At 42.7% G+C, this 27105-nt stretch overlaps 1 long non-coding RNA gene across 1 annotated transcript; it reads right to left on the bottom strand.

The window, feature by feature from the left end:
• Positions 1 to 20010: 20010 nt before the first annotated feature.
• On the bottom strand, positions 20011 to 26679 carry LOC135964742 (uncharacterized). Its single transcript, XR_010577315.2, has 3 exons — positions 26530 to 26679; positions 23386 to 23544; positions 20011 to 20983 (listed from the first exon to the last, which is right to left on the bottom strand). It is a non-coding gene; the product is annotated as an uncharacterized lncRNA (long non-coding RNA).
• Between the last annotated feature and the right edge of the window lie 426 nt (positions 26680 to 27105).

The raw sequence follows: 27105 nt of genomic DNA, 5'->3' as shown, positions 1-27105 counted from the left end.
AAAAAAGAAAGGTGACATATTTGCCAAGCAGTCTGGCAGCCTCAACTTGATATACTTTATCTGTGATGGCAAGAGGCAGGCATTGTTTCTTCCTTTCCCTGCTTTCTTAGTGATGGTTCTCAATCAGCCTGTGAGACTCATGTGAGGCCCACTTACTCATGGCAAGGCCAACGTCCCAGTTGTATTAGTCCATTCTCACACTGCTATAAAGAACTACATGGGCAATTTATAAAGGAAAGAGGTTTAATTGACTCACAATTCCACATGGCTGGGGAGGCCTCAGGAAACTTGCAATCATGGTGGAAGGCGAAGGGGAAGCAGGACACATCTTACATGGCAGCAAGAAAGAGACAGAGAGGGGATGTGCCACACTTTAAACCATTAGAGCTCATGAGAACTCACTCACTATCATGAGAACAGCATGGGGGAAACCTCCCCCATGGTCCAATCACCTCCCACCAAGTCGCTCCCTCACCCATGGGATTACAATTTGACATGAGATTTGGGTGCAGACACAGAGCTAAACTGTATCACCGGCTATTGTGAGAGTTACAAAGAGGGTCTGCACAAGTTTATAATCCAGAGGTGAGGCCTGTGCACAAGAAAAGCTGTGCTGTATAAGAAACTTCTGAGAAGAACAGCAATGCCTAGCCAGAAGAAAAGATTAAGAGAAGATGGACACCTACAAATCTGGAGTATCTCAGAAAACAGGATCAGAGCCAATAGAGCCCTGTTCAAAATAAAAGCAGACTCTCTAAGACCATCGTATGGTAGAGGGGGCTGACTCTGGAACTACATCAGCAGCAGAGACTGGACAACCACCTGTCCTATGCTGGGGAGTGGAGTCAAGTATCAAATGAAATATAGAATAAGATGAGCAAAATGCTATCCAATCCTGATATTCTGTACAAAAGTTAATTAAAATAAGTGAATAAGTCAAGTATTATTTGTGACTTGGGCTTCACAAAAGAGCCTTGTGAGAGTAAGTGATACTCAACTCATATGATATCTATTTTTACATATTCATCTCCAGGAAAAGTGGAGCAAGGATGGAGAGAGAGAGAGAATTAATGTTCACTGTTGGCCTATAGGCCCACATGTAAAATATATATACATAAGCCAATATATTGGTCAACAGGGCTGTATTCAACTGATAGATAAATATAGAAATATGTCTGTGTATGCACATAACATACACACACACACAAGACACACATATATTCCATTTGCCAAATGCTGTAACTTTTCTTAAGTGAGTTTGTATACAACTGAGGTTATAGGGTAGGCTCCATTTGTCTCAATGTTTATTTTATGGCCTTTTGACCACGCAAAGCAGGAGAAGGACAAGAAAGAAAAGAAAAAGGAGGAGGAGAAGCAGGAAGAGGATGAGAAAAGGTAAGTTAATATGGAGGACCTAGAGGGCTGCAGGCATTTTACACACATTATTATACTTTATATGTATTTGCATTCATGGTGAGTAAGCCATTATTACACCCATTTAGATGAGTTCAGATGAGCGCCGTTAAGTGAAATAATAAAATTAGTAAAAGGCAGAGCTGTGTTTCAGACCCAGTTCCGTCTGATCACAAGTCTCTGCTCTTTCCTCACCATTCCCTTAGTAACAAGGAGAGAGGTGCCTGACTCAGTTAAGGTCCAACCACTGTACTATGTCACCACTGACACATGTTTAACCAACAGGAATTTTTTTCAAGATATTTTAATTAAAAACAAATTAAAGTACGTATTCCTGAATATGCTTTGGGTTCTTCAACTAGTTACAGGCATTTCCTTTGCCAGTGCCAGGTAGGAATCTGACTCAACCAGCCAAGTGTAGCACTTCTAAGAGGACGGAAGAAATGCTTCCCTCCACTCTAAATCTCTTAGCGGAGGGTAATTTATGGTCTTCATGATCATCAAATGAGACGGCTTTCATTTACACCAAGTCCATGAGTGCGGGTGAAATTGGGGTTTTGAGGGTAACCATCCAGAGGAAGCAATCAATACTATCTGTGAAGAAATAAAGCACGCTGGGGAACAGCAAAGATTCTGCTTTTGTAGCTGCAAGGAACCTTCGCCCAAGGATAAAATCATTATTTAATGGGGCTGAAGGAAGGGGACCTCACAGTGACGGCCTCCTGCTAACCCAGCCCTCCCAGCTCTCTTGCTGCTCTCTTTCTGGTCTCCATGCAATGCGCCCTTCTAGAAGGACTTCTCTTTAGCAGCTTGGGGTCCATGGCGGAGATGCAAGACCTCCGCTGAGGGCCAGCTCAGACTCTGGAACATGGCTCAGCCTCCACAGTGTGGAAGCAGGAAATAGAGACAAAAAGACTTCCTCCCTTCTGGCCAGACAGAGAGGATCCAGGACCAGGTGTAGCCTCGTGCTGCGCCCAGGAATCTGCGACAGCACGAGACAGAGCCGGCAAGGAAGATGGCGAGGCCTCAGAGGGTCAACTGAGACCGTGAAGGACAAAGAAAACTCCAAACATTCCTCCCAGCTCTCCTGATAAACAGAACCGACGTGGAAGCAGACCCAGACCACTGAGGGGAAGCGCGAGCCTGGCAGCCCTCTCTGGCGCCCTCCCCGTGCCTCCCCCTGCAGCAGGGCTGTCGCCTTCCACCTGGCCCCAGCGGGCTGGAAATGCGCCTGCGCCCTCCCTTCTCCACAGGCCCTGGGTCCTGAGATCCCCGCCCCCGGCCTTGGCTCGGTCCCCTGACGCGCCTCCCGCTGCTGGTGGCGCCACCACTTTCTGCCCTGGGGAGGTCCCCGGCTCCTGCCCACAGACAAAGCCATCTTAAAGCGCGGAGAAGGTGACATCGGCAGATAAGACGCTAATTGACAACTCATTTTCATTCTGCGGAACAGAATTGTTTCATTTTTTCACTCCTATCACCTGCTTATTTTCGGCAGTCCACACCCGGCAGAAAGAGTTCCCAGGGGAGTCGTTTGAAAGGCTGGAGCCGCCACGGAGCTGGGGTCCTGCGGCTCCGCTGCCCCCGCGGCGCCTCGTGGGCGCTCCCTCGTTCGTGTCTCAATGCTGCCCTCTGCTGGCCGTCGGCGCCACAGGCAGCGCCAGGCGATAAGCCCCCTCACTGGCCGCGTGCGTTGTGAGGAGGGCAGAGCGCTCCGGCAGAGGCAGAGGTCAAGGGCGGCGCAGCAGAAACTCGCCTCCTTTGAGGGCAGCCAGGAGAGGCAAGGATGTTCAGTTACTCTTCCCGCAGCGCGGCTGCTTCTAGCAGTTCTCGAGGCACCAGTGCACCAGGAGCAAGGAGAAGCCATTGTTGCCAATGACGTTCCTCTCCTGCAAGAGATCTGGTGTGGAACAAAGATATGTGTGAGACAGAGATACTATATTTACAACCGGGAAAGAGCGAGTCAACGCCTGGTAGTACAAAGGCCAGAGCTGGGGAGAATGCAAGATTTCCAGCTTCAGGGTCCAAGGACAGACTACCCTTTCCCCATGAGATGTGACGCCCAGCTCTGTGGAGCACTCCCAGAGATAACTCAGCCCTTCCTGGGAGCCTGCTGCTCTCCCCGCTCTCTGGCTCAGTCCATGACACCATTCTTCAGACCACTGCCAGCGCCAGACTCCTGGGGACCCACTGGACCCCTGGACCCCCACCCTCACCCCGTGTTCATTCATTCCTGCTTCTGATCAGCCTCCCTGCCCCCCTTCTCCCCTTCCCAAGCCCATCCTCCCCTCCGTGCCAGAGGGAGCTGTATTAAATGATTCAATTACAGTGAAGCACTTAAAACAGTGCCTGGCACGTGGTAAGCACTCAAGATATTTTAGCTAGAAATTTAGCTAAGTCTGATCAACCACCCTCTGCCCCTGCCGAGTGGACACTTCTAGGGGCTTCCCATTCATTTGATAAAATTAGCAGGCCACAGCCTAACTCAGCTTGATGTTCAAACATTCTCTCAAACTGCACAGAGGAACAATGTAATTTTCCGGGGTTCTCAGGAACACAGCCTGTGTGTATTCTCTCTGTTGTTGGTAATACTGGCTCCTTAGCTAACATCTGCTTACCTCTTCACCTATTTAATTATCTTTTGAGACTCAAACCTTCCTGAAGGTATCCTCCCTTCCTGCCGGCACACTGAACCCATCTTGTCGACTTAGGCCTCCTCTTCTGCATTCCCCAAATCCTCTATTCTTCATTATAACTTTCGGAGTCTACTCTCCAGGTCTGAGCTTCTTGACTTGCAGGACTGTCTCATTCATCCTTCTGTCCCCTGTAACTAGCACAGTACCTGGATCCTGTATGTCAGACCCTCCACCTGTTCATTGCACGAGTGAATGAATGGAGGCAGGAGAGAACGCATCCATGAAAGGAGGTCCCAGAAGCACCTATCAGCCCTAAGGTGCACCTCCATACGCCTGCCAGCGGGACAGTCCTGTGGCTTAATCGGCTCCTTTGCGGACTGGAAAGGGCAAAGCATGAGCATCCGGGAGGCCTTGCCCTGTCAAGTTCACCAGGAGCATCAGTTTCTTTAATTAGATGGTAATGGCAACATCGAGCCTGGCTACGTTGGAAAGGGGAAGTTATTATTGGAGGAGGAAAGGAAAGAGTAATTCTGAAGACTTGAGAACATACCAGAGAAACAGTCTGACAAGAGTGTAAGACTTGAGACTCAAGAGGGCAACATGAAGACACTTGGCACTTGAGGAAAGGAGACTGGGAAAGCGTAATAGATGGCTTAGAGGAGAGGAAAATCAACTGAGTAGGTGTTATGTATCAAGTGCTTCTTACATCCCTTCTACGCCTCATGGAAACTGAAGAAGACATGTATTAGCCCCATTTTCTAAATGGAAAAACAGGTGCTCAGATGGATTTGGTTCCATACCTAAGGTCACACAGCTACCAAGTGATAGCACCAAGATTCAAACTCAGGCTCTGTGACTTCCAAGCCCATGTTTTCTCCCTCCACGAATGTTTACTCTGCTGTGAGAAGTAAAGCAAAAGCACCTGGCACCAGCGGGCACTCACCTCCTACCTCTGGGGAAAGTGATTCAGACTTTCCTAAGGTCATTTCTCCTCCATCTTAACTGGGAGTCCTGGTGGAGTTCTGTGTCTCTGAAATGCACCCCATTGAATGTCTTCTATAACGCAGCCCGCTGCGTAGCTCCTAGCCCAGTCAAGCCCTAGATAGAGTAAGAATCCATTATTGAAGAGCTTCATTTCCCATTTTATACAGAAGACACCCGCTTTCATACACTCCATTGTACTTGGAGAAGTGGGATGCTTCCTCATTGATCACATTCTCTTCCATTACGCCACACTTCATCAGGAGCCAGTGGGATTATACAGCTGTGACTAAAGAGATCTAAATCAATCATCACAATTTCCAGAAAAGAAACCAGAACTCACAGATCACTGCCCTTTGTTTTCTTAACATTTATTTTAACTTCCGGGCTACATTTGCAAGTTTGTTACATCAGTAAGCTTGTGTCATGGGGTTTTGTTTCACAGATTATTTCATCACCCAGGTATTAAGCCTAGTGTCCCTTAGTTATTTTTCCTGATCCTCTCCCTCCTCCCACTCTCCACTCTCCAAAAGGCCCCAGTGTGTGCTGTTCCCTTCTATGTGTCCATGTGTTCTCATCATTTAGCTCCCACATATAAGTGAGAACATGTGATATTTGGTTTTCTATTCCTGCATTAGTTTGCTAAGGATAATGGCCTCCAGCTCCATCCATGTCCTTGCAAAGGACATGATTTCATTCTTTTTTATGGCTGCATAGTACTCTATGGTGTCTGTGTACCACATTTTCTTTATCCAGTCTATCATTGATGGGCATTTAGGTTGATGCCAGGTCTTTGCAATTGAAAAATCACTGCACTTTGATGTTTCAGGAAAACCCAAACCTGTGTTTCAACTTCTGTCACAAAATCCTAGTGTTGCAGTAAGGCTGTCAACAAAGTGTCTAAAGGTAAGAATTTGAGTGTGTCAGTTTCAGCAAGGAAATCACATCTCCAGCCTCCCTTGACATCAAGATCCACTGAATCCCACATGCATCCAATATGATCCTCCAGTGATACTCTTCTCAGCAACAGTTAGAAACTGCAGTCCAGAAACAATGGTTCTCAAACCTTAGCGTACATCACAGTCATTCAGAGGGCCTATTAAAAATACAGACTGTGGGCTTCCACAGTCACCAGAGTTTCTCATCCAGGAAGTCTGGAGAAATCTGAGACTTTGGATTTCTAACCAATTCCCAAGTGATGCTGCTGCCGCTGCTGCCAGGTCCATGCTTTGAGAGCGGCTGCTCCAGAGCAGCCATCACCAGAGAGAGTCAGCCAAAGAGCCCAAGAGAGCACAAGCCCAGTGGGAAGCCCTCTCTGAATGTCCTACAGCCTTCATCTTTTAATGTATGGTAGTCAGCAAAGCAAATGCATCTCTACTAGAGGCTCTTTTCTTTTGTGAGGTGCATTTTTAGCACAACGTCTTCAAGCTTCTACTCACCAATTCTGCACGGCAAAAGATATCAAAGGCCCCCAGATCAGATAGGGTTCATATGGCTCAAGTGACAGAAAGCCAGGCTCCAACTGACTTCAGAAAAATAAAACAAATATATTGGTTCCGGAAGTGAGGTGTCCAGTCTTGGCTTCAGCAGGGCTCACATGATGTCACCTGACCTGATTTCTCCTTCTCAATCTCTCCTTTCTCTTGCTCTTATCCCTGCTTTCTCTCCTCTCTCCCTTGCTCCATCATCAAACCTTCTTCACTTGGGTGTGAAGATGGTCACGGAAGCCACAGGCCTGGAAAAACCCTACATTAAAATCATCCCCAGCACAATCTCATGGCTTCTCATTGCTTCTCATTGACGCACATGGAATCAAGTGCTCAGCCCTGAACCAACTCCTACAGGCAGGAAAAAGCAATGCTATGGATAGGCCTAAATCAAATGCTCCATTCTTTTCCCAAGACAAGTCACAGGGGCTTGGAAGGGGACAAGGGTGCTAACAACAGGTCTTGCCAAGCCATCAGGCACCACCACCATGCATAGTCGCCAAGTCCAAAAGCTGCCTTTCAGCCCAGATCTCTCGTGGCTGCCCTGTAGCATTTTCCTCTCTTCTGCTTGGAACTCTTTTCTCTTTTTGGCTTTCTAGATCAGATACTTTCCTTGAACTGTTCCTGTTTCCATCTCCTTTTTAGGATTTTCTTCTTGTGCCACTCAAAGCCTTGTGTGTGCCATGGATTTTTCCTTCTGCCTCATCTCAGTCATGCCTTTTCCATGAGCTGTACCATCCATTCTCTTGTCTTCAATACCACCCTAAATCTGTGAATTCCCAAGTTTGTATCTCTATCTGTGGTCAGCAGGTTAAAACTACCCTCTCCCCAGCAAGGATGTCTACATCCTAATTTCCAGAACTTGTGATTGAGTTGTGTTACATAGCAGAGGGGAATTTAGGTTGCTAATGACATTAAGGCTGTGCATCAACTGGCCTGAGATGGAGAGATTTTCCTGGCTTACCTGGGTGGGCTCAGTGTAACCACAAGGGTCCTTAAATGTGGAAGAGGAGGCAGAAGAGTGAATGTCAGAGTCATTGTGATGTGAGGAAAACTCAATCCTCATTTCTGGCTTTAAAGGTGGAGAAGGAGCTGCAAGCGAAGGAATTCAGGCAGCCTCTGGAACTGCAAAAAGGCAAGAGAATGGATTCTCCCCTAGAGCATCCAGAAAGGCCCTGCTGACTCCCTGTTCCTATGTTCCAATACAACTTTATAAACACTGACATTTGGATTTCATAAAATTATTACATGTTTTGAGATATTCTTTTGATTTGTTTTTTAACATTTAGAATTTTTAAAATTATTCTTAGCTCACTGGTCAAACAAAAACAGGTGACTGGTCAGATCTGGCCACTGGGCGCAGGCCTGCTGACACCACCCTAAAGCCACACTCAGCAAGGCCAGATGCTCAGGCTTTGAGGCGCACCTGGCACTTGAGCCCCACTGAGGCGCTGGAGGGCGGGGGTCTTCCATCTCATCCTCTGTATGGAGCATGTGCTGAGCAGAATGGAGTGAGCAACACTTTTCAAACTGTCCATTTCTTTCTCTGTGTCTCTGTTTGCTGACTGTGTGTCCTTAGATTTGAGTAAATGAATTACGTGAATGACAGGGGGCTCTCCACTATACACCCAGCTGCCTGCTGTATATCTCCACCTGAACATCTCATAAGCATCTCAAACGCACTGGGTCTAAAACTAACTCCATGGAGCTCATTCTGTCTATCTTTTCCCTCTCCACCTCTTATACCCAACCATTCTCAATCAAAAACGAAGAACCTTCTCATGTATACCTTACCCTGGTTGTTAGCACCACAATTCACCCTGTCACCCAATTTGGAGCTCTAGAGCTATGATTTCTCTTTTCTCCGTCATATTTCCCAGGAACCATGAGATCTTGTTTTGTCCACCTCTTGAGTATATCACAGAAGTGCCGTTGAACTACCCCAGGACCCATGCCTTCATTCCAGGCTTCATCACCAAGACTCTTCAGCACAATGGCCTCCTAAAACTGACCTTGCAAATCCCAATCTTGCCCCTTCCCAATCCTTCCAATGTATTCTGGCAGAGTAGCATCCTCTGGCAGAGATACACAGCTACGGCTGCCTTGTTCTCCAACCTGAAGCCCCTCAAGGTGCCATTTCATTCACAGGGTAACTTCCCAGCTCCTCAGTGTGACACAAAAGGTCTTTTGATCCAGCCCCTACCTGACTGCCAGCTGCCACTGCTCCCAGCTCACCTCCATAAACAGTCCTAAGGAGCTACTTGCAACTTCCATGTGTTATTCCACACAGCCATGCCTTTGTTATGCCACGGCTTCTTCCCGGACTTCCATACCACTTTGTCGTCTTGGCTACTCTATACCCACTCTTCAAGGCCCCACTCAGCCATCATATCTCCTAGGGAGATTTCCCTGCCCTGCCTCCTTTACCCTCCTGGGCAAAATTGATGACCCCCTCATCTGTGCCCCCTTCATATCTTTTACAACTGTCTATCATGGCCATGTGTTGAATTCCATTGACATCGTTTGCTTTCCTGTCTGCCTTCCCTACAGGCTAACTCCTTGAGGGCAATGTCCCCTGGTGTCCCCCGCCAGGCAGAGCATCTGGCCCTTGGTTGATGCTTCCCAGATGCATTTCTAGACTTTGCAGTGGAAGCATGCTGGCTCCTACAGGACTCAGGTGCTGGAAGGTAGTATTGCTCCAATTCAGAATCTCACTGCTTTTCGTCATGAAAAGATTAGTGCCGCTCAGGCTTTCAGGCCAGACCCTGTGAGGCCCACCCCACAAAAGCTTCCTCCCACTCTTGGCACAGAGCAGCAATGGTGGTGGCTCATCCCTGTTAGGGGAAACCAAATGCCCCGCTCCACTAATGGCAGGTTGTGTGCATCCTAAGCCACCTCTGTGGTGTTGCTGTACTTATGGGAGTCAGGCATTGTGTCTCAGCAGCGACACTGGGGAACTTCCCCCACTTCATGACTCTGCAGCTCGCCCTGCACCCTGCTTTTAGAACATCTGAGGCTTCATGCGGAAGCCTTGTCACCGCGGAATCCCAGGAGACAGGTTGTTCTCTAGTAAAACCCAACAAATAGCCCTGAACTGTGCCACACAGAGGGGAAATGCCATCAGATGCTGACACCTGTGATGGAAAGAAGGACACAAGACAGGGATTCTCTTTTCCCTTCTACAGTACTGCTTCTTGGGGGCAGGTATCTGACAGACCCTGAAGCCTGCCCCATTCAGCCACCCTCCGAACATCCTGCCCAAAGCTTCAGCCCGCGTTGTCCCCAGGACTTTGTCTCTCCAGCCCCGGGTGCTTTCTGGAAAAGCCTTTCCCGCCAGCCTGGCATGCACAGCTCCTGTGCTTCCTCATGGCCAGGATTCCCCTGCCACAACCCCAGCAACGGTTTTCACCACCAGCAGCTGATCCAGGCTCAGCCTGCGGCTTCCCTCCCACAGAGACCTCAGGCAACAAGACTCGGTCAGTTTAGGGTTGAGTTTTCATATCTTGGTTTCATTAAAAAAACAAAAACAGAAACAAAAATAAAACAACGTTGAATCTCCCTACACGTTAAAGTCAAGGAATCACAGAGCCCTCAGTGCGAATTCATTTTGCAGGTCCAGCTTCATTGTTTCTCTGAGCAGGTGCTGTTGGCATTTTGTGAGAGGTACAAGCCTTTAAGCCTTTTATGTGTGAGTGTCCACATACTGTGGCTCACTTGGCACCCCGATGCCCTCCCAGGAAATGCCAGAGGCACCCCACCCAATCGCTGTGGCAATTGGATGGCCCCTTCCCACACCCACAGGTCTTCTGGGTGTTAGGGGAAGAGCCCCCATTAAGAGTCACCTTCAGGAAATCCCCAAGCACTGAAGTTTATGCAGTTTTCAAAAACACCAGGTCATATTTACTCACCTTTTTCCTGGCTGAGAAAAAGTCTGGTCCACAACGAAAGTAAATTCCCAGAGCCACCATTCTCCTCATCTTCCATTCCCTTGATTAGACTCTTTATTTAAATTTAAAAAAAAAAAGTCTGGACTTTAAAAGACAGCACTCACTTAAATCTTGTTATTTGAGTAGTAATGATTAAAGAAAAAAAATCTGGCCCCTAGAAAAAGAAGTTCTTTGCATTAAATAAACGCTCTTTGGTAAGCAGTATTTCTTCTCTGCCAGCAACAAAGGTTTGGGGATCACGTTTTCCTATGCAATAACCAAGGACAATTTCTCCCGGTTCCCTTTTCTTCCCTACCTTCCAGCCAAAGTCCCGTCCTTCCTCATCTGGTATTCCTTTCAGTGAGTCACACTCCTACTATGCAGACAGAAATGCTCAAACACAATGTACTTCCCAACCCAATATTGTCCCTTGGCCCCAAGCAGTTCATATAATTTGCGAATCAACTCTGCAAAGTCGTCATATATGTGCATTAATTTTCACCTGCGTAACCCCTGCATAATTCGTGCCTTCATCACCTTACGTCTGACCCACTCCAGTCATCTTTTTTCTGTGTTGAATCCATTCTCCTCATTCCTAAAATGCATATGTGCTCAGGGCAGACATCTTTTGTCTCAAAATCCTTTGTAAATCCACAGCTGCAGTGATAATGTCCTAGCCCAGGGCTACAGATAGGAAGAGTATCCCTAGGAGACAATGTTGGCAGGTAAGAGGAGCACATTAGGGTGGTGGCCAGCCACTGAGGATCAGGCACATGATCCTCGCATAGAGCTACCCCCAGATATGCAGATAGGCACCTAGAAAAATAACCTCGAAGTAGAAAAGAGCCCATGACATCCATGTCTAAAATGGGGGCCCGAACCAAATACTCCTCTAAAATCCCTCCTCACTGTATGAATGAGTAGTGATACTATTATGAGTTGATGAGTCTGGAATTTTAGAACTATCTTAGGCCTCTGCACTGGCATCAATTCTGTAGTGAAAGGAAGGGGTCCAGGTTAAACCCTGAGGAGCCTCAGGCAGCAGTCTTCCAGCTTTCTGAGCCCACCCAGTGTTTCTTCCACTAAGAGTGGAGGGGTGTGGGGCTACTATCACCTGTACATTTCAAACATTTAATTATTTTCAAATAATTAAAAAGTATTAAGACTGGAAACCTCTTAATACTCTTCAGAAAACATTTGCCTTCTGTCACCAAATCAGGCAATTATTTGAATATATGCCTTTTAACTAAATTGTATGTACAAACAAAACAAAACAAAACAAAACAAATGTTATACTAATTATATTTTAGAAACACATTTTCTTACCCAAGATACCAAGTTATAATTCATTCTGTTGGCTTCTAATCTGTCTGGCTTAAAAGCTCTTTTGATTGATGACAGATAGGTGAACGAATTATATATCCATTCATCCATTTTGTCTCTTTATTAACTGTCCATAAAATGCTTGGCATGAATTGGGTCAATGTGGTATGCACGAAGGCTCCATACTGCTCATGAGATGTCACTGAATATATTGACCTGTGATGGAACTTGACAGCAGATGAGTGCTTTTTAACTCCTTTCCTTACATTTTATTTTTATTTTTATTGTTGTTTTATTTTTTTGAGACAGAGTCTCACTTTTTCTCCCAGGCTGGAGTGCAGTGGCATGATTTCAGCTCACTGCAACCTCCACCTCCAAGGCTCAAGCAAATCTCCTGCCTCAGCCTCCCAAGTAGCTGGGACTACAGGCGTGTGCCATCATACCCGGCTAATTTTTGTATTTTTAGTAGAAACAGAGTTTCACCATGTTGGCTAGGCTAATCTCAAACTCGTGGCCTCAAGTGATCCACCTGCCTCTGCCTCCCAAAGTGCTGGGATTACAGGCATGAGCCACCACACCTGGCCTTAACTCTTGAATCAATTGATCAGTCAATTGATCAATCAGGATTATAGAAACAAGGCATGGCTTTAGATTCAAATCTAAAGAATATATTAACATTGTCTTAGAGAGGTGTGCTGCTTTTAAAATATGTTTGCAAATTCTTTGACACTCATGTCACTGAGAGGTAGTACTAAGATGATGGTACTAAGAAATGGGGCCATTGAAAGGTAGCCAGATCACAGGGCAAAGCCTTCATTGATGGGATTAGTGCCCTCATAAAAGAGGCCCCAGGGAGCTTGGTCTTCCCTTCCACCATGCAAGAACACAGCAAGAAGACACCATCTGTGAACCAGAAAGTGGCCTTATTGGACACAGAATCTGCCAATTCCTTGATCTTGGACTTCCCAGCCTCTAGAAATTAAGAAAATAAATAAATATCTGTTGTTTATAAGCTATCTAGACTACAGTAGTTTGTTATAGCAGCCCAAATGGACTAAGAAAGACACTCCTACATGTTTACATTTTGGAAAAAAGACAGATTTACAGGAAGAAGCAGTAAATGCAGGTTTAGCCTGTGTGGAAGCCTCACCATCCCTCCAGTAGCACAACACAGAGAACCAGGACTCCACTTCATAGCTGCACAGCAGGTGCACAAATCAATATACTCTAATCAGTACACAACCCAAACAGACAAACTTCACTCAACCACAGGAAAAGCTTCCACTCTGCCTTTCTTTCTCCAAAACAGATAATGTGATAAATCACTGTTAAATTATCTAGCCAACAGCAACAATGAGTTACTCTCCACACAGATCCATTTAGCGACAGACAATTCCATCTCTTTGTGTGCCTGCGGCATACCTTGCAACAATGAATCAGCTGAGGGTTGATGTTCTAAGGAAACCTGATGTGCTTCTGAAACCAGATCTTCTCAGTGTGGAAATAAGACTCGGTGATCACCATGCTGGAACAAGTATCAAATGCAATAAAAAAGAATTCAGTCACTAAAGCATCAAGAATTCCAATAACAGGAGAGAACCCTATGCAGTAGGGGGAACAGTGGAATCACTCTTTATAGAGGAAGAAAAGAAACTACAAGACTGTAAGTTTATCTTCTATTCCCAAAACAAACTGAGATCAGATCCACTCTTGTGACAGTAAGAAAACAGGTGAATGGAGTGACTTGATATCAGAAGTGTCTAAGTCAGCAACACAGTTTTCAGGGGGCTGGGCTGAGAGTGAAAAGCAAGAGGCATACTGCAAAATTGCAAAGGAATCTTCACATGGAGATGCACCTTCACGTATTGAACGTCGAACCTGACCCAAGTGTTGAACCAGGCTGAGAAGCACCAGGGTAGGATGAAAGAGCACAGGGGCTGAGGCCACACTTGGTGGCCACCTGTGTCCTGCTCTCCCCCGGATTCTGGATTTTATGCCATGTTACATGACTTATCAAATCAGGGCTTCTCATTGCAGGAGCTTGCAATAAGATAAAACAATTGTTATAAAGAAAAAGATATAAAGAAAGGAACCCTGCACATGGAGAAAAGAATTCCAGAAAAAGCATAGATGATGAAGATCAACTGAATAGACCCATCTGTGGCCAGTTCTGACTGTCAAAGAGTCTGAGGTAATATATTTGAAAGCATCCAAATGATGATGAAAAGTAAAACATAACTCACATTGCCCTGGAGCAATTTAGGCTTTACTCCTCCTTGCTGCAGGGACTTCCTGGAAACAAGTGAGATCACAGTAACTTTCAAACTGGATGTACTTATGCATAAATCTTGGTATCATGACTGGAAAATAGCTTTAGAGATATTAGATTTACATGGTCACATACAGAAAGAACTAAAAAAATCAGATATTTGGCTATACTGGTATCAAAAATCTTTTTTAAAAAATAGTAAAATCAATCACCTGAACACTCCATGGCAGCTGGTTAATGAGTTTTCAAAATAACCATTTTTACCCACTATGGTTGCTTTCAACATCATCTCTGTGTTTTTAAAATCCATCCAACAAGTATTGCCTTTTATCCCTGCTGGCAGTCGCCTGAAGAACAGGTGTCTCTCATCTTAACTACTAATTGGAATGGTTCTCCAATAATGAGAGTTAATTCTGTAAAATAGAATGCTAGTAGTATTTGTCTTACATGGTTTACAGATAGACTGTGTACCTAGAAGAAAGAATGAGAAGAGGGAATATCAGTCTAGACTTTGCAAGGGTGCTGTTTGAAAATGAATATCCAACTGGAATGTGTGAGGAAAGAAAAATATATATATTCAAAGATGTATCTCATCAGTTAATCAATTCAGCTCAAAATACTCAGTGTGCTACCAAATATCTGTACAATACTTCATAAGAAATCAGGCATATTCCAGTTAAAAATGTACTGTACATACAAAATTATGTTGTTTTTCCCCACTGTATAAGTACCTTTTTTCTGAGGCTTAAAAAAATGCTTGAGCCAGGTGTGGTGGCTCATGCGTGTAATCCCAGCACTTTGGGAGGCTGAGGTGGGAGAATCACGAGGTCAGGAGATCAAGACCATCCTGGCTAACACAGTGAAACCCCATCTCTACAGGTGCCTGTAGTCCCAGCTACTCAGGAGGCTGAGGCAGAAGAATGACTTGAACCTGGGAGGCGGAGCTTGCAATGAGCCAAGGATCACATCACTGCAGTCCAGCCTGGGCAACAGAGCAAGACTCCGTCTCAAAAAAAAAAAAAAAAATGCTTGAGTCTGGGCACCAGTGGCTCATGCCTGTAATCCCAGCACTTTGGAAGGCCAAGGTGGATGGATTACCTGAGGTCAGGAGTTCACAGACCAGACTGACCAACATGGTGAAACCCCATCTCTACTAAAAATACAAAATTAGCCAGGCATGGTGGCACACACCTGTAATCCCAGCTACTCTACTTGGGAGGCTGAGACAGAAGAATGGCTGAGGTGGAAGAATGGTTTCAACCCGGAAGCAAGAGGTTTCAGTGAGCTGAGATCACGCCATTGCACTCCAGCCTGGGCAACAAAAGCGAAACTCCATCTCAAAAAAAAAAAAATGCTTGATCTCAACCAAAGGCCAAGAAGCAATTCTGAGGCTTAATTCAAAGTTGATTCCATATCTTTTTAAAAACTAAGAACGATAACTCTGATTGCTAAAGCTTTATGTTTACCTGGCACAGTTACTAACTCACGCTTTTTGGTTCCTTTGGAAAATTCCTATACTGTGGGGAAGTCACTGTGCCCTTCCAAGATCATGGGCAGCCCCAGCTCACACTGCAGGAAGGTAAAAGATCGAGGCCAATTGAGGAACAACACCAGAAACACAGAAATTGGTTGAGGATGGACATGTGAATCAAGCTGGGTTAGTGTCTTCTGTGCTACTTACCTGTTAGATTCAGAAGGGAATACCATTTTTTCTCTTTTTGGATCATGTCAACCCAAGACTTGTCAGCAATGTAGAGAAAGGTTGTGTAAAGCAAGAGAGAATAAATCCAACATGCAAACAAAAGACACAGAAACAAGCTGAGCTGAGAAATGAGAGGAAAGAGAGTGAACATGACAACATTGTTTGAACACTTGGATTCAGCTGTGCAAAGAGAAATTTTCCCGGACTTTAAACACAATGAGTCAACAAATTCTTGGTGCTTAAGGTGGTTTGAGTTGGGTTTCTGTCTCTTACAATGCAAAGAACCTTGATTAATACAATTTGCCTTATTATTTTACTTTAAAGCTTCTTTAATATTATCAGTTTCATTGGATACAAAACTATACAATTTATGAGCCCAATTTTGTGAAACAATAATGTATATACTAACTCTAGTTATAACAATAGCAAGCATTTATTGATCATTTACTATATGCCAGGCAAGATTCTAACCCAGGCAATGGAACCCCAAACCCTGGTGGTTAACCACTAAACCCAGTTGCCTTCTGTTTTCTTTGATTTGGTAGCAGAAGCACTCGGTACATGTCTGCTTTCTCCACAGTGCAGTGGCACCCACAATTATGGCTGGTATGGGAGATGGGGTGAGAGCTGGTTGAGAGGACAGGTCCGGCCATGAGGTGGCTGGACCGAGAGTCAGTCAGTGTGTGTGTTTATGCATGTGTGTGCATGCGTATGTGTATAAAGAGAAGAGAGAAGTGAGAATGTGCTGTAGTACTAACAAGAATGGCAGGGCAGACCTCCAGAAGGCTCACAATGGGGCTGCAAGTAGAGTTTAGAGAGCCTAGAGTCAAAGGGGTGACTTCCATTTCTTTGTATATTTATCATTCATTTCTTAGTCTTCCACAATCAACTATATTATATTTGGAATAAAAAAAATGTCCTTGAAAAAGGCTCTATTCCATTTATCAAACCAACGAAGTTGTTTCCCATTAATTGTTGCTTTAATATTAATTAAGAGCATTTATATAATATTGAAAAATCAAACTAAAATGTATTATGTGTCATTGTATTTCATTTTGTGTGTCTCATAGCTATGCCATCCTATTAATCTCTCTGGTATATTTGCATATGTCTTTTTTAAATTCCCTCATAGAAAACCTTTCTGTGTACTAAATGGGAACTTGCTCTGACCCTGAAATAAAACAGTGGAGTTCTTTAGATTAGAAAATCCCTTTGGACTGAATTTAAACAATAGTTGAAAGTTTGTTGCCTGTCTGTTTATTTTAAATCCCCCAAGAATGAGAGTCCTTTTGCGTCTATCATGGGACATACTGTTCCTTTGATCTTGGGTTTTAAAGGTGTTGGGAATCACCAATGTCTTTTTCAGTCAGTTTGAGCTAAGTGAGAAAAGAAATATTATCTGGAAGGGAAAGACCAAAATAAGGAACTGAACTTAGGTCTTTTTTTAGTTTTTGTTTTAGTTTTGAGTAACCCCTTATGGGTAAACCTGCTTTGTTCAGCTTTCTGCACCCAGCCCCCATAACCTGTCCTGCTCTCCCACAGAGCCTTCCCCCGACCCCAAAACCATCCATAGCTGTGGGCACCGCTGCACTGTGAAGGACGCAGACAAATACTTGGTGCTTCTGCAACCAAAGCGAGGAAAGGGGAAGGTTGCATGGTTTAGTGGTTAAACAGGAGGGTTCTGGGGTTCTACTGCCTGGGATAGAACCTTGAGATTGTCATTTTAAGTGTATCCTTGAGCAAAATGTTTCATCTCGGAAGGCCTCAATTTCCTTATCAATTTAGAGCTAATAAGAGTAACTACCAAAGAGGTGAACTGGAGAGATGGGATGAAACGTCTCTCAAGCGCTCAGTCCAGTACCCAGCCCATAGGAAATGCTTATGATTGTCGGCTACTGTTATGAGTCAAGTGCTTTCACAAACGTGTCTCACTCTCCTCTCTCACCTGTGCTGATGTTTCTCACTCCTCTCACCCCCAAGTAGACCTGATCACACCATCCCACCCTCATGGCACATGAGGCACTGATCACACTTCAGGACATTTATGGCATTTACGTGGGTGTCTCTCCATTATAGTAAAACCCTTGACAGCAAGGACTGGGTCTGATTTGTCTTTGTCTTTCTGCATGCAATGCCCCACATCTAGGAGACATACACAATTTTTAAAGGAATGAGTGGATGGATGCACTGCCATCTCCCAGATGAGGAGTTTGAGCCTCATCAGCCATAAGTGACTTCTGCAAGGTTACAAGCCAGTAAGTACCAAAGTCTGGGGCTTTCATTAAAGGGTCTGAAGGAACAACAATATACATTGTGGTTTAGTAAATAGTCAAGAAAATAGATCAGCTCAACTAGAGAGGGGACAAGACACAGGAGCTACTAAAAATAAAAAAAAAAGTTGATTAACATAAGACAATAGCGTGCTCTGTTTCTAAGAAATGAAGGCCTTGCCTGGACAGGTATGAACCAGCTTTGAAACAACGAAATGCAATCAAGTCTGGTCAAACAAGTTGACCACTTTGGAAACTATTCATCTTGTTCAGTGACAAATCCTGGAATCTCATATGAAATAGTTTGCTTTTTTTTTCAGACCTCCTAAGTGTCATTGTTTGGTTATATATATTCCTCGCTTTCATTCGACTCATGGTTTTAAAACTCAACCACATTGGATTTTGTAGTGTTGTTCTTTTGCAAGGGTTTGAACATGAAATATAACCACACAGGAACAGTGATCTTCTCATTTCTAAAACCATGGATAATTTACTAAAGTTTCAGCAACTTTTAAAATGATTGATTTTCATCCATTTCTTTTTTTTAAGATAGATAAATTTGGCTTTGAAAGTAGGAGTCTTTTTGTCTCTGTGCCTTTGTTGTGCAAGAACAAAACATTTTAAACCCTTCTTTAACAGTCAAACTGAAGTCCTGTCTTGCTTCTATTTATGTTTAGTACTAAAAGAAAGGAAAGAAGCAATAGCATCCTCCTCGCCATGCTCCAACTCTCTTTTTGTCTTCTTTGATGATCAGGCTGTTGCAAAGAAAATGCAGGACTGCAGAGTAAACACAGGGTTTGAAGCCCAGTGGAAGCCAACGCCAGCCTGGCTGAGTGAACCGGGGTCACCTCCACTCCACAAGGCCATTCTTCCACAGGCTTTAGTCCACGGACACTGACTGACCTGAAATGTACAAAACTCCACAAAAGAATGACCCAAATCAGCATGGCATACATTGGTGAGTCCCTCCCCAGTTTTTTGGAGCAAAGTGTCCTACTAAGTTAATAATGAAGAAAAATATTTACAGTTATTTTGAAACCTTGAGGAAAAAAATAAGATTTTAAAATTTTCTCCAAAACATTCTTGAGTAAAAGGAAAATTTGGACAACAGTGTGAACTATGTTTACCACATATAATTTTTAGCTTAGTAGCATACAAATTTAATTATAACTTCTTTTTTTCCCAGGTCATAAAATGTCACAGTGATTTTTACTCTAAATCAAGAAAGAGTGACTTAAAATAGCCACAACGTTACTGATTGAATTGACTTATAAATGTTGTGTTGTTTTCCAGAAAGGGAGATATAAACTATTAGACTTTTTTTTTTTTTTTTTTTTTTTTTTTTTTTTTTTTTTTGAGACGCAATTTCACTCTTGTTTCCTAGGCTGGAATGCAATGGCGCGATCTCGGCTCACCACAATCTCTGCCTCCCGAATTCAAGCAATTCTCCTGCCTCAGCCTCCTGAGTAGCTGGGATTAAAAGCATGCGCCACCACACCCGGCTAATTTTGTATCTTTAGTAGAGACAGATTTTCTCCATGTTGGTCAGGCTGGTCTTGAATTCCTGACCTCAGGTGATCCACCTGCCTCGACCTCCCAAAGTGCTGGGATTACAGGTGTAAGCCACTGCGCCCAGCCACTATGAGACTTTTTAAAGCAGTAGATATCTCTTTTGCTTTTACCAGTTTATAAAAAGCATGCAGAAACATGAAAACTGAAGAAACCATGAACATTAAGAGTGAATGCAGAAAATCACATTTTCTGTACTTGAAGCCGTCAGAATTGAGTGTTCTTTTTCAGCAAAGGAGCCAGAGAGCTGGGAAAGGATTGAAGCTGGTCAAAAGCACCTTGGTCTTTTGGTATTATCCACTCCTGTTTCTTTTCTGAACTAACCCCTGGGCAGTTGCAGCCTCCTCTGGTGTTAATGCTTTATCACTTTCACGATGCTCTGAAAAGTCAAATGATTAACTTCCCACTTTTATGTAGTCTTCACTTCTTGCTTGCTGTTTTCTTTTTTTTTTTTTCTTAATATAGGCTGACGTCATTCACATGTTGTAGGACATTGATAAATAGGATTCAGCATAAAGTAAGGTGAGCCAAAAGCTGAGATTGCAAAGCCTTGCCACTAGGTCACCAGAAAGATGTGTTTGACTGATTTCCTGGCAATCCATATCCCTGGCCTGCGTACCTGGAAATAATCTGAATTTTGCAACAATTGTAAGGATCCTGAGTATGGGGCTTGAATTATTTACTATCCTGCTCAGCAATAACATTATTTATGTAGTTACCACGGGGTCCTACATCCAAAAAGTTTATGGTTACAGAAGCGTATGACAAAACTGTACCAGTATCTGTATTAGAGTCTTTCTTTCTTCTTATCTTGCTCTGTACTTATAAGCAGAGGCAGCTTGAGGATAACTAAATCAGCTGCTTTTACCTGGGTCATTTCTGTAAGTCATGTCTACCAACAGATCCAGCTATTGCTGAGGAAAGTGGCTTTAGATCCTTCTGGGGGTTTTATAGTTAAATCCAGAAGAAATGTTCAAGTCCAGTGGTGGTGGTGTTTAATCTACAGGTATTGTAATGCGCCAGTGGATTCTAATTCTTTACCTTCCACTGCGTTGAGTCCTCCTCTTGTGTTTCAGGGTCTTTATTTTGCTGGCATTCTTTTTTTCTTGAAGGAAACACTTCCAACATGAATAGTTTTCACACATTCATGCAGCTTTTTATTCCTCTAGGACTGTTTCGAGAATTTCTATTCTGTGCTATCTTAAGCAAGTGTGAGCCGTAGAATGTACATCCAACTGCATTAATGTCTGTGTGTGGGTGGGTGTGTTTCTGTTACGATCTGTCCTGCTGTTTTTGTGTATACTTTGCTTTGACAGTCAGCAAAGAACATACTTGAAATGTTCAGCATCTCTCTTTGATTTCACAGGCCACAATATCTGTTCACTCAGAATTTGATTCTTCTGCAGAAACCTGATGGATTGAGACACAAATTCTGTATGATAATTTTATTTCCCAGAACATTTTTATATCCATCTGTGAGTGTTACAAGACAAACATGTTTCATTGATTCTTCCTGGAATATATTCCAATACATGCAAACAGATATACACATTCACACACACACACATACACACACACACACACAGAGTAAATCCAATAGTTGAAAAAATAAGAGCTGCCTTTTTTTTAATCCTTACAATGTGCTAGACATTGTACTAAATACCTTGCATACAATATCTCATTTTGTTTCACAATGACAGTGAGGAATGGTTATTATCAGCCTTGTTTTGCTCATGAGAACACTATGATTTAGAGTAATTTGTCTACAGTTGTACATGGTAAGTAGCAGAACTGAATTTTGAGCCCAGGGCTCTGTCTTGCTAAAATTTGTGCCCTTGAACACTATGCTTTAATGTCTCCTCTACAAAGAGATGGCTCCAAAAATGTCTGCTGGGGAAAAAAATTATATAATCACTCTTGGAACTTACAAAAGTCCAGCTTCTATGCACCTTCAGTGATTGAAAATGACAACGCAGAAAATTCTGTGGTGCTTTTCAGAGCTTCAAGAGCTTTTTCTGATCTTCCAGTGCCATCTTATACTAACGTGAAGACACTGGAAGCTTTTTGTTATTATATTTGTTTTGTTTGAGTTTTCAAAAAAATAGAGGGAGAGTAGTATGTACTCAGTGACTTGAGAATGTAAGTACAGACACAAAAGATGAAACTTGAGATTTGAGAGGGCTAAAATAAAGATTTCTATTCACTTTCGTTAAATGTTTATAAGATATTTAATATATCAAGAATTCTTCTGGCCATTCTAGAACTCTTGGTAAATACATGTTCCACTTGCAATGATGTTTTTTTAAACTCAGAATGAGGTACTAAGTGACAGCTTCACCATCTTGCTCAAAGGGGAAGAAACGTAGTATAGCAGCTAGCTGGCTGATAAACATTAATTTATCAGTATAATAAACTACTGAGAGTTATATTCTATTTTCGTCTTTTGAACCATTAATGGCAAGAGTGGTTTTATCTAGGAATCTGGCCTTTCGTTACATCATTTGTGTTAAAGTCACTACCTGAGAGCATTTGTCTAGAAGACCAGTAGCTCAAAATGTTTAGGGTTTTCTGGACAATTTGCTGTAGATGATGCTTTACTGAATTTTCATCAAGATCTTTTGCTGTTTAGTTTTATGTCTATGGGTGGAATTGATCCCACCAAGGGACTACATAGGGTCCCGAAAAGCAAGGGAATGTTTTGTATGAGTAAAGCAACTATAGTCTGCTACCTGTAGTAAGGCCTGCAAGCTAAGGATGATTTTTACATTTTAAATAATTGAAAGAAACACAAGAAGAATAATATTTCATGACATGAAAACTATCTAAAATTCAAATTTCAATGTCCATAATAAAGTTTTACTAGAACACAGTCATTATCATTCATTTACATATCATCTGTGGTTGCTTTTGCAAAACAAGGACAGAGTTGAGTAGATGATACAGGGCCACAAGGCCTAAAGTATTTACTACCTGGCCCTTTACACAAAAAGTCAGCTGTCATCGGATGTAAAGAATGTACCCAGGGCCAGGTGTGGTGGTTCAGCCTGTAATCCCAAGACTTTGGGAAGCCAAGGCGGGAGGACCGCTTGAGCCAGGAATTTGAGACCAGCCTGGGCAACATAGTGGGACCCCATCTCTACCAAAAAAAATTAATTAGCTGGGTATGGTGGCACACACCCACCACACCCAACTAACTTACCAGCCAGTACCCAGGATAGGATAGGACTGATGGGCGGGTGCCAGTGCAGGTGTTGTGAGCAGAGCCATCCTTTCCAGGTGACACTACATGGCATGGCTGCTGACCCTGAAACTCGCATTCTTGAAAAACTTCCTGGGTCCAACTTGTTTTTCAGTCCTTTGCTTCTTTTGCATAGAAGGAGTGAACTATGGGCAGCTGGGTCACTTCCTGAATAGTGCAACAAGAAACCGGCTTCCTGCAGATGGATTACCAAGTTCAGGTCTAAAGCAGGCTTCCCCCATGTGGCTCTGCTCACCACCACACACCTCAAAAGTAACTAGGTTGGTAACTAGTATCTTCCTTCCTTTTGCTCCCCATGTTGTTTCACCCATCTGCACAAAACATGATGCTTGTTTCATCTGGACATTCCCCAGGACTCGGCAGCCTGTGGGTTTACATCAGGTCACTTTTACAACATTAACCCAATTTTCTATTTTTGCCCTGCTGTTCTCAAAAACTTCAATTACCTTGCATCACCCCACAAACCCCCAGCCCATGTATTTCTGAAAGTCCCCAGTGATGTCCCCATGTGCCCAAGGGCCAAATTGCCGGCTCAGTCACCAGGAGTGCCCACCTTGTTTCTCTGCAGCTCTGCTTCTCTCAGAGGGAGCCTCAGCAGTACAGCAGTCAATGCAGAAGTGATAGCTGGGGGGCGATATCCTCCCAAATTGCAGTACTCTCTGCACCAAGCATCCAAAACTTTCCACATGTGTTCAGAGCTTCCCAGAAGTTCCTGCAGAAATAGCTGATTCAGTTATCACTTATTTGAAGGTTGGCATGAGTGTTCCCATTTTACAGACTAAAAAAAAAGGAAACTATAGAGGGGAGACCAATGTCATCTGCTGGTGGTACCAAGACCCAAACCCAGTCCTGAAGCTTACAGGTCCTTTTCCTTCTCCAGTCCGAGGTTCAATCAAGGCTTCTCCTCTCAGACCTTTTAGAATCTCTCTTACTGATCTCTGCTCTATATCTACTGGAATAGTGAGGCAACAAGTACCTTATTTCTAATCTCTTATAAAAATACATATCCGGTATTCACCTACAGACTTTAATTGGCTAATTATTTCAAACCTTTAAGGAAAAAGTAATCTCGCTGCTTATTGAATTATTTCAAACTTGTAAAAATGTGGAAAGCTTCACAATTATTTGATCAACATAGCAGAGTTCTGATATAAAATCTTACAAATGCTGAAAAAGAGAGAAAATGATAGGCTAGTAGAAATGGCCTCATCTACAGTAGAAATGCATGAAATTTTACATTAAATGTTAGCAAATTTAATCTAGCATACATCAGTGAGACTAATACACCAAGATCAAGTAGGCCTTATTCTATAACTTTACATATAGTCAGAGGAAAAAAAATCTATGCACCTCTCTCTCTGTCTCTCTCTGTCTCTCTGTGTGTGTGTGTGTGTGTGTGTGTGTGTGTGTGTGTGTGTGTGTGTGTATGTGTGTGTAGCACGGAAAACTTTAAAATAATAGTGATTACGATAGGTGGTGGGAATGCAGATCACGCTTATTTCTTTCTTTTGCTTCTCTGCAACAGTCATTTGAAATATAAGATTTTATTCACAACTTTAGTTTAACTATTCATATTCCTTTGTTTAGCAAACAAAAATTAAATACTTAGGGGATATTCAACAAGAATTCTGCAGTACTGATTTGAAAATAAACTTTGCTGAAAGTTATTAAAGGAAGATTACTAAAAGAAGACTCTGAATTAGAGAGATCTTCTGGAAAAATTAAATGCCAATTTTCTGCAAAACAATCTAAATTGTTTAATACAACTTCAATTAAAATTTCAATGAAATATATTAAAATCCATAGAAATGATGAACTTTTTGATAGAAGGACTATATAATAGCCAATTTTTTTTAAAGAAGGGTAATAAAGAAACCCTTGTTCTTCCATATTCTAACAAATGTTTTAAAGTCACAGGAATTTAAACAGTATACTAATAGCAGAGAACTAGGCAGAAAGATTTACAGAACAGAATAGAAGACCAGAAAGAGGCCCACATTTAAATAAATATGTGATAGAGGTAGCATTCCAAGCAATATGGAAATGATCAATAAATATAGATGGAGCTACTTGCTAACTAAAATAAGTTTCAATTGAATTAAGGTTTAAATATGAAAGATTAAATCACAGATCGATGCTGATTTCAGTTTCCTTTCCATTCCCAATTGTTTTGTCCCAAATCTGAAGGATAATTTAGCATGTCTGCCTATATCAAAAGTACAAACCAAGAAGACAACAAAGAAAATATTGACTCATCATCCCTCTTTTGGGAAAATGACACCCTTCTCTTCCCCTTTTGGAGGAAGAAGACCATCTTGTTTTTGCAATGAACTGTCATTTAAAAGGGGAGTTATAATCTGATTAAATAGTATGATTTTTATGTTCGTGAAGTTTCTAGTATTTTCCACAATGAAAGTCATATATCAATATCTGAAAACACTCTCGTAAGCGTCATTGCATTTTTTCAGGAATCCCTACTTTTGTCAGGAATTCCTACTATATTCCACTATGGCAAACAGTATGAAGATTCCTCAAAAAATTAAACATTTAGTTACCAAAGGATCCAGCAATCCAATCTCTGAGTATATATACAAAAAATGAGAAAGTGTATCTTATAGAGATATTTGCACACCATATTCATAGCAACATTATCCACAATAGCCAAGAGGTAGAAACTACCCAAATGTCCATTACCAGATAAATAGCTATACAAAATGGATCTATACATGTAAGATAATATTATTCCATCTTAAAAAGGAAGGAAATTCTGACTACAACACGGATGAACATTGAGGACATTATGCTAAGTGAAATAAACCAGTCACAAAAAGACAAATACTGTATGATTCTACTTATGTAAGATAATTCAAGTAGTCAAATTTCTCAAGACAGAAGGTAGAGTGGTGGTTTTCAGGGGTTAGGGGAGGCAGGAAATGGAGAACTGTAGTTTAGTGGGTACAGAGGGTCAGTTCTGCAAGATGAAAAAGTTCTAGACTAGACTTTGGTTGCACAACAGTGTGAATATACTTACAACTGAACTGTATATTCAGAAGCGGTTAAGATGGTACATTTTATGTTGCATGGTTTTTACCACAATTAAATTTTAAAAATTGTTTTTTTAAATCCCATTTTTTAAAAGATCCTCACAATGTTTTAATCATAGGAAAAGAGAAAAATCCACATTCATGGATTGCTACCTTAGACTGGGTTTCAATCTAAGACAAGACTGGGGATGAAGATTCCATGGAATAATTGAGGAAGCCATCTCAAAAAGGAAGAGAGGGAAGGGAGAGAGTAAGGGAAGAATACTGTCAGGACGTCGTCTTGACTGGAGTCTAGCTACAGCCTGGGTTCTCAGGGCAGCTCCCTAACAGCAGCCCACATAATTTGTCCCTCCTTGAGAAAAGGTAGCTGATGTTTTCTGCATCCACCAGGCAGTCCAGGCAGTCAGGGCTACAGGATGACCCCATTGGTGGTGGGAGGGGGTTAATTTCCCAAATGAGATAGCTCCAATTCAGCCAAGGCCTCAATAGAAAGGGGCAACTGTGCACAATTAGCAGCCAACACTCAGGGCAGCTGGGAGTCAGCACACAGGCCCAGAGAAGGGGATGAATGTCAAGCTAATGTCTTAGTCTGTTTTCTGTTTCATAAATGACCTGGTACTGCGTAATTATAAGAAATGAAATGTATTTCTTACAGTCCTGGAGACTAGGAAGTCCAAGTTGAGGGGGAGCATCTTCTTGCTGGTGGGGATTGTCTGCAGAGTCCTGGGGCAGTGCAGGGCATCTCACGGTGAGGGAGCTGAGAGGGATAACATACTATCCCAGGCCTCTCCTCCTCTTCTTATAAAGCCACCAGTTCCTCTCCCGTGATAAACCATTAATCCTTTAACCTGTAATCCATTAACCCATGAATAGATTAATTCATTCATGAAGGCAGAGCCCTCATGATCCAATCACCTCTTCAGAACCCCACCTCTCAATACTGACCCTTTGGGGATTAAGTTTCCACCTGAGTTTTCAAGGGAACGTGCAAACCATAGCAGCTAGAGTTGTCATTTGAACTGAATTTGAACTTCAGATGACCAACAAATAATTTTTTAATATAAATATGCCCCATACAATATTTATACTGAAGTAAATTTGTAAATATTTATGTTATTATATATTCTATTGTGTAATATATTTGGTTATATTTATGTATTGCATTATAGCTAAAAAGCATTTGTCCTTCATCTGAAATTCTAATTTAACTGGGTGTGCTGTATTTTAGG

Source organism: Macaca fascicularis, chromosome 8 (genome assembly GCF_037993035.2).
Source record: "Macaca fascicularis isolate 582-1 chromosome 8, T2T-MFA8v1.1".
Classification (NCBI taxonomy): Eukaryota; Metazoa; Chordata; class Mammalia; order Primates; family Cercopithecidae; genus Macaca; species Macaca fascicularis.
Note: the sequence above shows the minus strand (reverse complement) of the source record. Positions and strands in the feature narration are given on the sequence as shown.